This window comes from Protopterus annectens, chromosome 1.part0 (genome assembly GCF_019279795.1).
Source record: "Protopterus annectens isolate FY-2018-M chromosome 1.part0, PAN1.0, whole genome shotgun sequence".
In the NCBI taxonomy this organism is placed as follows: Eukaryota; Metazoa; Chordata; order Ceratodontiformes; family Protopteridae; genus Protopterus; species Protopterus annectens.
This window is the reverse complement of record NC_056725.1, coordinates 1,965,640,251-1,965,657,750: the sequence shown is the minus strand read 5'-3', so window position 1 is coordinate 1,965,657,750 and position 17,500 is coordinate 1,965,640,251.

Here is a 17,500-nt window from a genome sequence, read left to right as displayed (position 1 = left end):
AATGTAAAATAAATAAAAAATAAATAATATATATATACATATTCATATATATGTATATGTATATATATATATATATATATATATATATATATATATATATATATATATATATAATTTTGTTTTAGGTACATACAGAGATATTTATATATATGTATGTATTTATTTACTTATATACATATATATATATATATATATATATATATATATATATATATATATATATATATATATATATATATATATATATATATATATATATATATATATATCTATATATATATATATATATATATATATATATATATATATATTAATTTTATATATATATATATATATATATATATATATATATGTATACATCATACATGTGTATATTTTATATGTATTTCTCTACATATATTATGTATTAATGCTTCTATACATATATATATATATATATATATATATATATATATATAAATCTCCATACACATATACATTTATATATATGTACAAAACTTGACTAATTTTAACAAATCTTTTCCCTACTGCTGAAGGACTCTACTGAATGATATGTTCGAAAAAACATCAGACATGTTTTCAGCTCTGATGGTGTAATGGTAAATTGCTTTGACTGCGATGTGTAGGGTCCTAGGTTCAAGACTTGCAAAGCTGGTTATTTTGCTGCCGGGAAGAAAACGGGATGTTGGATACAGAGTGATTAAGGCACTTTTAAGCAGTTGTAAGCGTTTTTATGTGTGGGTTGCATGGTGGTAAGCAATGCTAACTTCCGGTTAACTATGCTTGCATACAGTTAGCCTTAAAAGTGCTTAATCTATGTAGGCATTGTTTAGCAATGCACAAACAGGTTTAGTCCTGCTTATTACTGCTTACTCCCACTTACCCCAATCTAATTTCTTTAAAAGAAAAGAAAAAAGAGGTGATAGGAAAGTGGTGAAAAAGGGGGCACGAAGAGGGAAAAACAATATGAAATATAACTAGGGATGTGCAGGATGGGTGTAGGGAAGGTCCATAGCTGTTCATTTCTTCTACAGCAACAGCTGTGCATATATACTGAATTTGGAGGTAGATTTGGACACTCAATCCCATGAGAGTGGGGTGAGGACAACAATAATTTGTTGTGATAACAATTAGACCAAATTATATGTGTTCAGTAGACACGTGTGTGAAATGGACAGCTATGTATGGGGCAACATTTGTTTTGGGGAACAGATTACCCTTTTTTCTTTTTTTTAAGATGAAAGTGGGATGTTGGGGAAGGATAGTAGGTATATTTGGGGAGGTAGGTTGAGTAGGAAGACAGACAAGACAGGTTACGGGGCGGTATATGACACATGTGGAGGTAAACACCTTGGACGGGAAGGGGTGTTTGGTAAATGGAAGCCCATGAACCCCCAATGGATACAGTGGGACTGAGGTCCCCACCCATGTGCAGTCACCACTGCACCTTCATGGCCCCAAAAGTGGCTGTGCTGGTGGCTAAGCAGGAGGGGAGGCTGACCCTCTAAATGCACCACATGACCCTCAAGCTGCCATAGCTGATCTCCCAATTCTTTACATACCTTACTACGCACCACACCCCAGACCTGGCTTCGGGTGACAGGATCCTGCCCATGCCTGGGGGGGGTGAGCCCCATCCCCTGAGGCAGTTCCACCTGAAGGTGGTGCAGGATCAGTGGATGAGGAGGTCCTGGGGTGGGTCCCAGATGTTCTGTGGCCCGGTGCCATGGCCAAATGAAGTGGGAGAGGCGGATCCACTGGGATTGGCCTTCCCAGACATGCTATGGTGTTGCAGTTTTAGAACATGTTGGTTATTCATGAAAAACACATTCCAGGATTAGTTATAACAGCATTCATAAGTATTCCCATTAACCCAAACAACAGATATGGAACATTTGCATAGCAAAGAGAACACATGCATATATGGAACCACAGTGGGCATTACAACAACATGCAGGTTACATTGATAGCAACAGGCTACCAATGATAGTATTTGAACAGGGAACATTAATTGGAAAACATTTCAATATTTGTAGAAAAATGGGACACATGTCCCAACTGTAGGTTTGGTGAAAAACATACCCATTCATTCATACGTTTAGATTATTGGTAAAGATAAGGTGGGGAGAGAAAGAGATGTTAATTAACAAATGTAGATTCTTGCAGTGATCACAGCTTTAATGATCATTACTCAAATCACTACTCTACAGGTATTATTACAACAACCTATGGCCTTGGGTTGGGCAGTGGTATGTTTGTACATAGTGTATAATTACAGCCTTCTTATAGCTACTTTATACATTTTCTAACCTGGCAGACCTGTGGAGGCAATTTCTGTTAACATTACCTGACTGTTTCTGCCCGTATTTACATAGTCAGGGTTACATATGAGCACACATACTGTTTGTGTTTGTGTGTGTGTGTGTGTGTGTGTGTGTGTGTGTGTGTGTGTGTGTGTGTGTGTGTGTGTGTGTGTGGGTGTGCACTACTGCCATATGCTGCCTTGATTTCTATCGATCACCCTGGTTGTTGGCAGCAGGGACCAGTAGCTGTGACAGCATGACACTTGAACATTTCTTAGGGAGACTACTTGGTGTATGTACTTATCTTGCTGTCATTTGCAGCCTTGGGGTTGGACCAAGGCTGTTGGACTCAGTATAGCTACAGCCTTTTTATCACTACTTTATACCTTTTCTTACCTGGCAGACCTGTGGAGGAAATTTCTCTTAACACTATCTGACTGTTTCTACACATATTCACAAAATCCTAGGTGAAATTATGCATGCAGCTTACTACCACTCCTGGGATTCAAGCCATGCCTGTTTGGGCATAAAATACAACAAAAGCTTTTGTGTTTTATCAGAACAAGCCATTGAAAAACTGCATTCTCTTCTTTGAATGTTTTCTGTCTAATAATCTCTTGGTTGTACAATATGACCTTGTAATTATGACATTCTTATACATACATACCTCTACTTACCTTTTGATATAGCATAGTGTAGAAAACAGTGGTTAACACAACATTACTATTCAGATATCAGATCTTGGTGCATGAAACATTTCATATCAGTTAATCTCATGTCTTACAAAGGCAATAACTTTGTCAGATGAGACTTGATTGTTTAATGCTTTCAGAGCTATAGTTGCTGTGCATAACCTGTACACATTTCAATTTATACAATACCAAAGTAAACACAGCCAGTTCAGGGTTTTAAATTTTATTGACAGACAGTTACAGTTTTATTTATATATAACCTATATGAGAATATTGTCTGGTTTATTCAGTGCAAACCGTACCCATTTTTAATACTGCAAGGTGACATTCTACTCCTTTATATTTATTTGGTATGAATACTACAAGCTAGATTGTTACTCACCAGCCTTGCTATGCAGCCTTAGCACCCTGCTTGCATGGGCTTTCAGGTTCACAGCCCGCTCTGCTGGAGCTGTAAAGAAGATAGTGAAACATTTATGCATACCTATCCATCACATACACAGGCTGGACTTTGGTAAACATTTATTGATATTAATACTTACACATACCTGGGGCATCCCTCTGCTGTGCATCTTGGACCCACTGGTCCAAGAGCTCCCTCTTCCTCTGCTTCAAGTTGGCAAAGTGGTGCCAGACCTACTCACCAGTCCAAGGGATGCCAGTGGCACTGGTGAGATCATGAGAGAAACTTTTCCAGGCCTCCACTTTGTATTGGGAGCCTTGGTACTTGTCCTGCAGCAGTCTTTTATCATGTTTTTTTACAAGGAGTCCAACCATGACCCTGGACTCCTGTATGCCCTAGCACTGCACCCGAAAGTGCACACCCTCTCCAACACCAGCCATAGTGCTTACAGTTGGGAGCTACAACTGGTTATGAGCTATATTCCCACCTGCAAGGTTTATAAATGGCTGATTTCCTGCCCTTTGCCGTGATTGGACGGTTTTGAATATGCTACGCTAAGCTAAGCACCGGGCAAACCCACTTAGCTGGTATATGCATTGCTTAAAGGCGTAGATGCTAAGCACTGCTTACCAGTGTGCAAATCTACTTAGCTATGGTAATTTTTGCTTAGAATTTACATTTAAGCAATGCTTATACTGGCTAAGCATAGCTGAGCACAAGTTAGCATTGTTCAGCTTTCCTTACAGACTATCAGCATTGTGGGTTAATTCCTCATAAATGACATATTATGATATGTATGTCTACTTTCCATAGCATCCTCTTATGTGCTTTCATTACAATACATTCTTTTGTGGCTATGCTGTATGGGACACTTGTGTTTATATGGGGGTTTCACATCTGCACTACACTGATATCTCACATTTGGACCTGCTACAGTACCCTGGTTAACAAATACATATATATATATATATATATATATATATATATATATATATATATATATATATATATATATATATATTATTGACTACCTACTGATAACAAAATATATTTTCATGATTTTTTAACAAATAAAAATTAATGGATTGAATGAAGACTCAAAATGTGAATGCCTGCATGCTAAGTGTAAGCTCTAACCACTACGTTATTTTACTTTACATTGTTTTGGCCATATATTTTTATTTAGCTCATTGGGATGTGTGAGCTAGGCTGAGCATAGCTGGCGACATGCAGACCCACTTGCTACGCTTAAACTTTATTGCAGATTTAAAAAAAATATACGGTTAATACTACTTTTATTAACTGAGTAAGCTGCTAGTGTGTATCACTTTGTGTTAGGAGACATTTTATTAGTGGATGGCCAGAAATATTAGGGGATAACATGGACACTCTGGGAATATCTGGACAGTTAAGTGCTATGTTGTGAGGGTGTGCTTATGTGTACTTTATCCATGGACATTTTTATCTTATGATAACAGTGTCCGTGGAACTGTTAGCTGCTGTGGAATTACCATTTGGCAATTCTAGAGTGCAGGGGCATGTGCAATGTGCCAGCAGTGCTCAGACATGCCCCTCCACTCGTTCATGTTTCATGGCCATCTAGTGTAGACAGCACCACACCCTCATGAATATGCAGGATGCACTACTGTCCTAGATGGCCAAGGAACACTCCGTGCATGAATAACACTATTCTTGCATGGAGCTTAATGAATCCTGGGGCCTATTTTTCATCAATCACCCTTTGTAACATTTAAACAACCAACTAAAATCTCCTGTTTGTCTTTATTCAGACCATAAAATAATCTCACATTGATATGAATCCTTTCATACACTTCTATCACTCATCAACTATTTTCCATTTTTATAGCCCTTAATAATCCAACCCATTCTTTCTCTGACCAGTATTTCTGTCTCTCTTCCCTCATCATACATGTTACCTCAAACCAGCTATGCTCACTCTTCTGTAATGCATCTACCTTTCTTCCCTTCATTTTTGTGTTTGCGGATTATTACATAAACCATTTTGAGCACCAACTTTACCTCTATGCTCTTCTGTCTAACATGCATAATTGAAACGCTTTATGTTCAAAGTTTCTGCTTTTCATTGATTCATAGATTCATAGACTGTTACTAGGCTAACAACCTGGTGGGGGGGGGGGCTTTCTAAGGTTACCCAAGTTTTCCCAAAAGAATAATGATGTTCTATATTCAAATAGGACATCACAGGCCAGGCACTTATAAGCTACCTCTATCCATAAGGGACACGGGTGCCAGTCCCGGTGTGAATTTACTAGTCCCCATCCACTTGTCTAGGTTATGTTTAAACTGGATAATAACCAAACTCAGTTTCACATGGATGGGAAGCCTGTTCCACAAGAGAGGTGTCCCTGGTACACATATCTGTCGATCCAACATGTTCTCTTTAAGTCACAGATAAAATTCAGGTCCTTAGACCTTGTATTTCTGGTACTCTTTGACTTACAAATATGTAGGAGATTCATAAATGTGGGGTTTGAGGATGTCTTGCAAGCAAGACATAGATCACCCCTCAGCAATCTATAGGAGACTAAGTAGAGGGGAAGGGCTTTAAGGTGCTCTGTGAAAGGTAAGTTTGTTATGCCTTCTAGTCATTTTGTAAGGAACCACAGCTGCATATGCTTGATCAGGTGCATACCAAAAGGAGCATAGTACTATATGACTGGTCTGATAAGGGCAGAGTACAGTGGGATAATGACCTCTTTGGACATAGTTGCCATGCCTTTACTTATTATTTGCAGAACATCATTTACTTATCCCAGTGGCCATGTGGTAGTTGAAGGTGACGCTACTGTCTATGTGTGTACCCAGACCCCTGACCACTGGGTCAACCCTTAGTAGTGTATTATCAACATGGTAATTTGTGGGGATGACTGACTTCACAAAGGGTACAATTATGCATTTCTTATCATTGGGTTTAAGACCATGGCTTTGGCACCATTTGTTAGTCAGGGATAGACCTTCCTGAAGAATGCTAGTGTCTGTAGGGGAGTCGACGATAACCCCCAGTTTGCAATCATCTGTAAACTTAGTCAGTCATAAACTTCAGCATTTACTTCCATTTCTGAGAAATAGATACCAAAAAGGAGCAGGCCCAGTACCGAGCCCTGGGGAACTCCTCTAGTGACTAGACTCTTGGTGGAGGTGGCCTCACTTATTTTGACCTCCTAGTTCCTATCAGTGAGCCAGTTGGCTATCCAGTGAGTGATAAAAGGGTTTATATCTAAATTATTGAGATTATCTGTAATGCCTGAGTGGGGTATTGATCAAAAGCCTTGACTAGGTCAAGGTGAGCTATGTGCACAGTCTTACCTTCATCAAGTGCTTTGGTGTCCCTCTCAAAGTCCACCAGATTTAATAGGCATGACTTTCCTTTAACAAAGCCGGACAGTGATGGCTCCAGTGTTTGCAGGTTACTTATTTTGTCATTTATCATGTCCATGATGATTTTTTTAATGGTCTTACATATGAAGCTAGTAAGGCGTATAGACCTGTAGTCAACAGATCAGTGGTGGGACCTCCTTTGCACAGAGGAATGACTGTTGCCATCTTCCATTCCTTGGGCACAAAACCTGACTGAAGGCTCCAGTTAAAAAATGGTGCAAGTAGACCATAGAGGTTAAGTTTCATGCCATTTATTAAGCATCCCGGGATGGTATCACAGCCCATTGATGCAATGTTTTTGGCCTTGGAAAAGTTTGGATGGATTATGTTATGAAGCATTTCCTTTGAACTATTGGGGGGGGGGGATTGGGGAGTTGAGCTGAACCTGTCAGCAAAAAGGTTGTCAATGGCCTCCATTTTTTCATTTTTTTATTTTCTCCAAGTCTTTTGGGTTTCTAAAACCATAACAGGAATGGACCTCATTCCTAAGTCAAAGTATGATTAAAGTTCATGAAATTACAATTGTTTCAGTTTTTGATGTTAGCCATAACTGCTCTTTGCAGCAACCACAATGTGCCCAGTATTAACTCCTTCTGTGATTCATACAGTGTTACATGTATTGGTAACCTCTGGTTTACTGCAGGTGATGCCATTTACAATAAGTTATGCACATTGTTGTATATTTCCTCTGAGGATACAGACATAGCTGTAGAAAGCTTTGTGGCTATCCTTTGCCTGAGAACCTATTTGTCTTCAAATTTAGCCTTTGAAGAATTAAGTTACCTGCTTAGCTGCCTGTTTAGATTGGCCATAGGCTTTTAGAATGTATGGCTTTGTTCCTCCTATGCTTGGCCAAGATTTTTTTTCTTTTGCTGTTTAACCAATTAATATTGTAATTCCACCACTATGGCTTGTATTTTGTGTTTGTCTTATTCTTAATACAACTGGGCATAGCTTACTCTATACAGCTATCAATATGGTTGTACAGAGATTTTGTAAATAGCTCAGTGCATTCTATGGTGTTTACTGGGTTTGGGAGTACTTGGAATTTAGCTAAAGTTTGCATAGTAGAGAGAGTTTAATCTTGGAATAGTTCCTAAAGGTTTTTGGTTTTGCTGGATCCCAAGATTTAATGTTTACTTCAAGTAATACTGCCTTGTGGTCAGATTTGATGAGTGAAAATATTACAGTGGATGAGGTACATTGGCCCAATGTCTGTGAGTACAAGGTCAAGGATGTTTGTGAGAATGGACCAACTGTTCCAGAATGTTGATATTAAAGATTAGAAATCGCTGGGCTAGTGCATTGAAAGTGGTGCAGGATTCCCAATCTGTTGAGGTGTAGTTGAGATCCCCCATGAATATCATATTGCATTGAATAATGAGGGACTCTATACATTGAGATAGGTAGTATGTGTCTCCTGGGACATGGAGGGGGGCCTATATGTTGCAAGGATATGGTGTAACACCCTGTTTATGGTGAGTTGCACATGTATGAGTTCCAGTAGGTAATATACTTTGGATGTGAAATTGATCTTAATATGGACTGGCACTACTCCACCTTTAGTTCCCGCCTGTGCACTAGCTGGTCTAAAGGTGTGAGAAGCATTATAACCTTGCATTGCTGGGATATTCTCAGTAACTTTAAACCATATCTCCATTACTATACAGATGTCTACACTCTCCAGGGAGAGGAAGGTTTGCAGGCAGTGGAGTTTCTTGTTCAGGCTTCTAGTATTGAGCAATACTACCTTCAGATATTGCTTCATATGTTCAGTTAAGTTGGTAGGTTTAACAGTTTGGCATTATGGGGGTGGAAAAGGTCTTTGCCAGTATTTGAAAGTGTAGAGGAGATAAGTGCAGACCATCCCTGGCAAAGCAGTGTGGTTTTTCAAGCATGTCCTCCAAGGGTATCAAATAGTGTACCCCCTGGATTGACACCAGAAGCTAAGCCAATTGTTAAAATAAATCATTTCCTGTTGGTAACTTTCATCATCCTTGTAGAAGGTAGTATGCTGCTCAGTGCTAGGCTCATACCTGCCTGAGGCACATAATCAGTGAGCTTGATCATGTCTCGCTTCATATAGTCAAGAGAGGTATATCTCATATCATTAACACTCACATGGACTATGACAGAGTCATACTGGCACCTGTGGTTCAATCACCTGAGTGCCTGTGTGACTTGATGGATGCTATCCCTGGAAAGGCAGCTAACTGTGACTCACTCTCCTTAATCAGTCTGGTGAGGCAGACATTGGTGTGGCTCACTATAGAATCACCAATAACCAGGAATTGGGCAGTGTGCTGGTTTGTCTTAAGGGCTTAGCAGTGAAAGAATTTGATACATTGTTACTATGTGTAGGTGTGGGTAGTGTTTTAGCGGACTGTTTATGTGATGGCTGAGGAACCTTTTTTATTGTACTGTACATGAGGTCTTAGTGTTTTAAGAAGGTTACCTGTAAGTGCCTCAGCATAAGTAGTTTTATATGTAGAGTCTTTACCCTGTGCAGTAGGTGTGTTGCAAGTGTCACTGACAACCTCTATTGGATTAGATTTGGTTGTATTAGAGTTTTGCCTCTAACATTAAAGTGTATTTTCACCTCTCGCATACACTATTTGTTTTATTAAGTGGATTGTCAGTGTACATGAAACAATTGCTACAATGCTCCAGAATACCCATCTCAATCAGACTGGCCACAGAGAGAGTCAGGAAGCACATATCTATGTACACTGGTCTACTAGGGATGAGTGAGAAAAAAAAGTAAATATTGAACAAGTCAATAAGACAAGCAACATTCAGCTATGAGCAAACTACATGCTCTAGTAGTTAAAAAAATCTATCTAGACAGTAATGCCAGAAGACTGCAGCCAACAGACCAGAACAAAGACACTTAGAATAATATGCACAATAAGCCATCACCAGCAACACCTAGCTCAGAAGGGTGGAGGCTACCCTCTCCTCCCACAAGACTGTAGACCACAGACTTTCTTAATGAAGAATAATTGGTTTGGATCCCAAGTGCTTAAGCTAGAACTAAGACACTTTTAGAGTAATATAAACAATAACCCTTCAACCAATAATTTCCAGCTCAGAAGGGTGTAGGCTATCCTATCCTGCCACAGGAGTATATACCACAAACATTCCTATGGTAAAATAACAGGTTTGGAGCCCAAGTGCTTAAATCAGAATAATGACAGTTAGAATGACAGGCAAAATAAGCCTTCACCAGCAATTCCAAGCTCAGAAGGGTGGAAGCTATCCTCTCATCTCACAAGAATGTGGGCCACAAACCTTCTTAATGTAAAATAACTGGCCTGAAGCCCAAGTGCTTAAACCAGATCTAAGACACTTTTAGACTAACAGACACAATAAGCCTTCAACTACCAATTCCCAACTTAGAACAACATAAGAGTGTAGACCACAAACCTTTCTTATGTAAGATAACTAGCTGATAGCCCAAGTGCTTAAATCAAAACGAAGAGGCGTAGAATAGCAGTTACAATTTCAACAGGCTACTAACAATCAGTAATAAATGCAGCAGATTAAATGCAACTGAACACTTTAAGAATGTGCTGCAAAAAGCTAAATAAAGTAGGAAAAAGCAAAGATACAGTAAACCAGCTGAATAAACTTTAATTTTTTAAGTAAGTGTGAGGGGAGGAAACAAGAGATTTCAAGTTTAAGAGACAAAGGCAGTGGGCCTTCCCAGCTGATAGCATAGTACTCAGTAGAATGAATTGATGAAATGAGACAGGGAGGAGTGTCCAAAATCAGATTTATAGTAGGGGCCAGCAATTCAAAAGTCACCAAGTTTAAAAGCACAAAAGCAGCAGGGCAGGTACAGTAGAAAAATCAAATGCAGATAGAAATCCGGAATAGTCAGGCAGAGAGCACCAAGTCAAACAAGCACTACATCTAAATAAAAAGACCTCTTAATATTTCTAGTTAAAAGAGGAAAGCTATTTCTCAGCTACTCCCACTGATTAGCTGGGTGTCATTCACTGTCTGCAAATTAATTTTCTTCTGCCTTTTCTGACTCTTGCCAAGACTTCTTAAAACTCCAAAAGAACAAAAAAAGTTAAAACAAAATGCAGTATAAGAAAAAGATAAAAAGTAGAAGTAACCAATCCTTAGATTAATAACTTTAATTCAAAATCAAATGCAGACAGAGGTCAGCAATAATTAGGCAGAGAACAGCAAGTCAAACAAGCACTACTGCTAAAGATGCCTCTTAATATTTATAGTTAAATTAGGAATGCTATTCTCTGCTCCTCACACTGATTAACTGAATGTCATTCACAGCTTGAAAATGTATTCTCTTCTAACTCTTCTAACTGACCCTAGCCAAGACTTCTTAAAACTCCAAAAGAGCAAATAACGCACAACAAAACAAAATGCAAGATAAGAAAAAGATTAAAAGTAGAAGTAAACAAACCTTAAATGAATAACTTAAATTCAAAATCAAACGCAGACATAGATCAGCAATAATCAGGCAATGAACAGCAAGTCAAACAAGCTACAGCTAAATAAAGATGCCTCTAAATATTTCTGGTTAAATGAGGTATGCTATTTCTCAGCTCCTCCCACTAATTAACTGGATGTTATTTACCATCTGCAAATTAATTTTTTTCTAACTGATCCTATCCAAGAGTGCTTAAAACTCCGAAAAGAACAAAAAACATAAAACAAAATGTAATATAAGAAAAAGATAAAAAGTAGAAGTAACCAAACCTTAAATGAATAACTTCAATTCAAAATCAAATGCAGATAGAGATCAGCAATAGATACGCAGAGAGCAGCAATTCAAAGAAGCACTACAGCTAAGTAAAGATGCTTCTATTTATGTATCTTACCCTAAACCTCTATTCTCTCACACACCATCTGTGGAGTTCTCTTGGTATCTTAGGTGATTGGTTGTTTTTACGATTTTGTTTGCCAAGCTGAATGGACCAACCCATTCAGTGGGGATGGTGCAAAGTTTTTGTGTGCTACTGAAGATCTTAAATTTTGTCTTCTATATATATTTTTATAAATAGCCAGTTAGAGCGGAGGTAAAGACTTCTTCAAATTCTGTTTAGTGGCAAACAGGAAGGCTTGGCCCTGCAGACAACCATATTATCTGACAGTAGAATGATATTGAGCTGTATGAAGTCCACTGATAAGTTCATAGGTTCGTACTAAGCTAACTGCCCTTGCGAGCCATTTTAAGCATAGCCAATTGTCCCTTGTGAGACTCAAACCCTGCAACTTGTGTTTGCAAGGCAAACACCTTAGCCATTAGGCCACCCTCCCAACTAAGTGGCTAATAACTAGGGAGAAAAGCAGAGTAGATAGTAGGAATCTTTGAGGTTGTCTTATATTAGTGGTAAGGAAGGAGAGAAAGATGAGAAGTTAATTTGGCCTTTAAATTTGCTCAAGTCCAGGAAGTTTCTAAATAATGAAAAAGAGTTGTTGCTGATTAGAAATGAAATAAGGCAGTCCATTAGAAGATGATGATTCACCAAGTCAAAGGTTTTGGTCAACTTGAAAAGCCTGTTGTCCATGTTTATGAGGCTATTATCATTGATGGTGTAGAGATCTGTCATGGTATTGCAGCCAGCTCAGAAGCTATTATGATATGGGGAAAGGATGCCATATGTTGGGTATATTCAAGTCAGATGAAGATTTATTTTTCCCAAAGATTTTCCCTAAGGCGGGTAACATTGGACTTGCTCTAAATTATTTGTGGCATTCAGGTTTGGATTCCTCAGGTATGGGTTTTACTACTTTTTATTTCTTAAATACAGGCATATTGTTGGAAACTAGACAAAGTTTGTATAGATGGAGAAGGGTGGGAAGATTATGATCTTTGCCACTGAGGGCATTCATGGGGATTTCATCAATGCATTTCTCAGTTTGTTTGACTGTTATTTTATTGAAGTAGGAAGAAGAAGTGAATTGGGAACTTGGCTCTGAGGATTAGAGCATCCATGTTTTGTGCATAAAAGGTAGGGTAGAGAATTAATTATAGAAGTCTATTCCTGTAAGATTGCCATAGGGGTGGGGAATAGAGTCTTTATATGGACGGGTGTTACATGAAACAAATCATGCAAGGCCATTGTTTGTTTTCCATAGTATTTTAGGCTGTTTATCAGTGCATCTTGAGTGGAGTGAACTATGTTAGCTTTATGTATCCCTGTGGCCTTTTTTGTGAGCAGGTTTCTGTCTCTAGTTTCAGGGAATGGAATGTTTTTTACATTTGACCCAGGATTTTCTTTCAATTGGCATAAGATTTTATGCTCATTTGTGACCAATATACTATGTGTGTATTGAGGTACTGAGGTGACTATGGGGAAGTAGTTTTACTTCAGTTTGAGAAGAGCTGCAGCTAAGAAAAGTGTGAGACATTTAAAACTTCATTGCAGATGTAAGATTGCCAGTTAGTTTATGATAACTTCTACTTTATGGCTGCAATGTTCATGGCATTTTGGTGGTCTTGGTTTAGAAGGTGTCAGTTCTGGAGAAGTCTTGATTTGTGTTATTAGATGAAACAAAAGAGGGAAGTGGTCACTAAATGAAATGGGTCATATGGTTGGATTACCAACCTTATGTGGCATTTTTGCTAACAGAAACAAAAGGGAGTGCTTTCCTAATCGAAAATTGGGTCTGGGTGGCTCTTTATTTGACAGACCATGGTCAGTGTCATAGTTCATTACTTCAGAACTGGTGGGATCAAGGAGGTTTATGTTAAAGTCATTGAGGATGATAATATCTTTCCAATGAGTAACATGCAAAATAATTTTATTAAGCATGAGTTTGAATTTTGTAATAATTGAGAAGGGAAAAAGATAAGCAAGTTTTATTTTTTGCAACATAGGTACTCATTATTGAAAGTTTTATATAATCCCATGATGAAATAATGTCATATTGTTCATTGTTATAGTTGGTCATACATATAACTCACTGTAAAGTGAATAGATTGAACATAAGACAACTGAAAAACCTTTCCACATTTCCACATACATAACAAGTCAGCATACCTGACACTTACAGTTCATCATCCATACACTGACTTCAATAGAACATTCTGTTGCTCAGGGTGAGAATCAAAATTCCATATAGCATTTCTATAAGAACTCTTCCCAGCATTGTAAAGCACAGCTTGGGGAAAGAAGAATTCCTACACTCCAGCTTGGTCATATGCATTACCTACCTATCTTAGTCCTTTTATACAAGCAAGTTGGTATTTGGACCACTTTGGACAAATATTAGCCAGTGTCTCTGCCATTCCTGCTGATCAGGGTCAGCTTTGAACATCTTGCGACAAAGTGAGTGAACTGGGTCTCTTACTTGACTGGAGGCATTTTCCAGACTTTAGATATGAAACCTTGTGATGACCCACCACTGCCAAAAAATATGTGATGTGGATATCCCACCTCTGGGCCAGTAATCCAGGAGCCTCAATCCTCACCACTGATACCTGTGGGGGGATGTTTACTGGGAGGATAACAGATACACACACAGTATTTCTAGATGCAGCGCTCTGCATCAAGTGCAATTTCCCTTATGAGCACACAGAGACCACAGTTAGTCTGTGGTTGGTCTCTCCCTCTTTCTCCAGATCCCTACTAAGACTCCCCACTGGCACATCTACAGAGTTGAGTCCTTAGCCAACGTTCCAAGCCAAGTCCTCCAACACGCTCTCTGTCTGACTAGTGCTTTATGTCCCTGCCCAAGTAGCTGACACACATCCTCTTTGAGATTTGATTTGCACACACACACACACACACACACACACACACACACACACACACACACACACACACACACACACACACACCTGGGAAGAACTGGTACAGGTTTACTGGCTATACCCCCTCTTACCCAGACTATAAGGTAGTTTTCACTGCCACTGGAACCCTTCGCCAGCTACTTTAAGGCCATTAACAAAGGGTGTCCAATTGTATTGTGTGAAATTAATATTAATACAAATGATAGTTTGACCAAGAGCAAGGATATTAGGAGTGGCCCACACAGTGTCACAAAATAAATATGCAAATACTCTCAAAACTTAAATATCTCTATGAAGATCAGCCACAATGAAAGGTTTAAATATATTTAATAATAAATAATAAAAGGAAAAAGGAACATATTAAGTATATATTCACAGTGTCATCAAAGTTTAAAACACACAACAAATTTAAAATAACATTGTAGGACAAGCTCAGATAAATAATATCTAAACTAAGCTTCATTATATTCCTGACTGAATCTAAGAGAATTATACTATTCCCTAATAACTTACTTAATAGAGCAAGGCAGATGATGTAAATGGTTCTTCTTGTTGTCAAGTCCAAGACAGAATACAAGATGCTCAGTCTCACTCAGAGACTTCTCAAAATAATATCTAAAATATTACTTCTGAGATAGCTTGCAGGATGGCATCCCTTCTTGTCATCTGACTTCTAGTTTCCAGGCAAACCCCCCTGTTGCTGGCAACTTTCAAGACTTAGTACCTACCTGTAAATATACACACACACAGACTTTTGCTCAGATCGTTGGCAGGTGCTGGAAGTCATAAAACAATTGCATAACTCCATGCTTCCAGAGTAGTAATTAGTTCACCCCAAAGACAATGTAGAAAGCTTCCTAGTTCAGATTTCGTGTCTCTGGCTGCTTTGAAACCTGTGAGATAGCATATTTATGGTCTAGACTATAAAGTGATTTAATTTCAGATAATTTTCTAAAGTTTGCTGGACTGAGGTTAACTCTCCAGTTTCCTCTGTTAAAACATATACATTTAAACAGTTACAATAGTGTATGTGCATTTCTGTTCTCTGTAGTAGGCATACTGTGGATACATTTCAAAGTCAAGCACTTCAGAAATATCTTTGCAACACATGTCTGTACAAATCAGTTTGATATACACATGACATACAGTTCTAATACATTTGTAACACAAGCATCTTATATAAATCATGTTGATATTCACAAATGACATATAATTATTTACAAACTTCCAGCTACCTGTGCTGGCAGTACCTTCTTTTGTTACAACCCCCCCCCCCTTTGAAGACTCAAGCTAGTTTTTCAAGTGATTCATGAGAAACATTGTTTGTTATGGATGAATCTATCTGAGAATACATTACTCCATACCTTGTCTTAAGATCCCAGCCACCTTTGCATTGCTGACCCCAATACAGTACTGCACTGTCATTAGCATATGCCTGTAACCCTAGGCTCCACCATAGTAACTTGGGATTTTGATGGATAGCTCCCTGTAACCATAGAACCCCCTCAGACTCCTCCTGTCTTCTACTGCAAATACTTAGAACCATGGCCTCCCTATCATGGTAAGGTTTCATCATGTTAATGGCACAGCTTGTGCCCGTGCCTCCTGTGTAGCAGTTCTAACATGGAGTTAACATCACTGACCTTCCTTACCACTTTGAAGGGTCCCTTCCAAGCTGCCTGCAGCTTGCTGTGTCTGACAGGAATGAGAACCATAACCTGCTGCCCCACAGCATACTCTCTGGCTCAAGCATTCTTGTCATACCAGATCTTTTCCTACTGTTGGGCTCCTGGTAGGTTCTCCTGGACCAAGCCCATGAGTTTCTTGAGCCATGTCCTGAGGCTTAGGACATATGTCACAATAGACTCCTTGCAGGATTCACACTCACCCTCCCATTCATAGTGAGTCAAATCTAAAGGTCCCCTCAAACTATGCCCATACAGCAACTCAAAAGATGAGAAACTTATGGAATCCTGGGGTACCTCTCTATATGCAAGCAGCAGATGGGGCAAATATCTGTCCCACTCTCCCTTAAACTGGTCTGCAGATGCCCATAGCACGGCCTTTAGTGTAGAGTTTAACCTCTCCACCAGACCATTAGTCTGGAGTTGGTAGGGGGTGGTTTTCAGGTGCTTAATCCCAGAGTGCTTCCACAGGCAAGCTAGCAGGCTACTTTGATATAAACATGACATGCAGTTCTAAGACCTTTGTAACACAAGATGAGAAACTTATGGAATCCTGGGGTACCTCTCTATATGCAAGCAGCAGATGGGGCAAATATCTGTTCCACTCTCCCTTAAACTGGTCTGCAGATGCCCATAGCACGGCCTTTAGTGTAGAGTTTAACCTCTCCACCAGACCATTAGTCTGGAGTTGGTAGGGGGTGGTTTTCAGGTGCTTAATCCCAGAGTGCTTCCACAGGCAAGCTAGCAGGCTACTTTGGTATAAACATGACATGCAGTTCTAAGACCTTTGTAACACAAGCATCTTATATAACTCATGTTGATATTCACAAATGACATATAATTATTTACAAAATTCCAGCTAACTGTGCTAGCAGTACCTCCTTTCATTACAAACCTAATAGTGATAGATTGATCATCTTAACACATAACAGTGTAGCCCAGTCTATTATATGCTGAGGATGGGATTAGTTTGTTATGCTTGCTGATGATTTTTCGGTTTGTGGGGTGGTCATTGATAGATATGTTCTGGGTTAGAAGGGTGGCTTTGAGGATTGATTTTATAAGTAAAAATGTTCCTTCCTCCACTCTAGTTACTAGGCTGCTGCTGAAAATATAGTAGTAGCTGGGAAAGTGGCACTTAGGTTTCAATGTATACAAACATATATATCTATCTATATATTTGTGTGTGTATGTGTGTGTGTGCATGTGTGTGTGTGTGTGTGTGT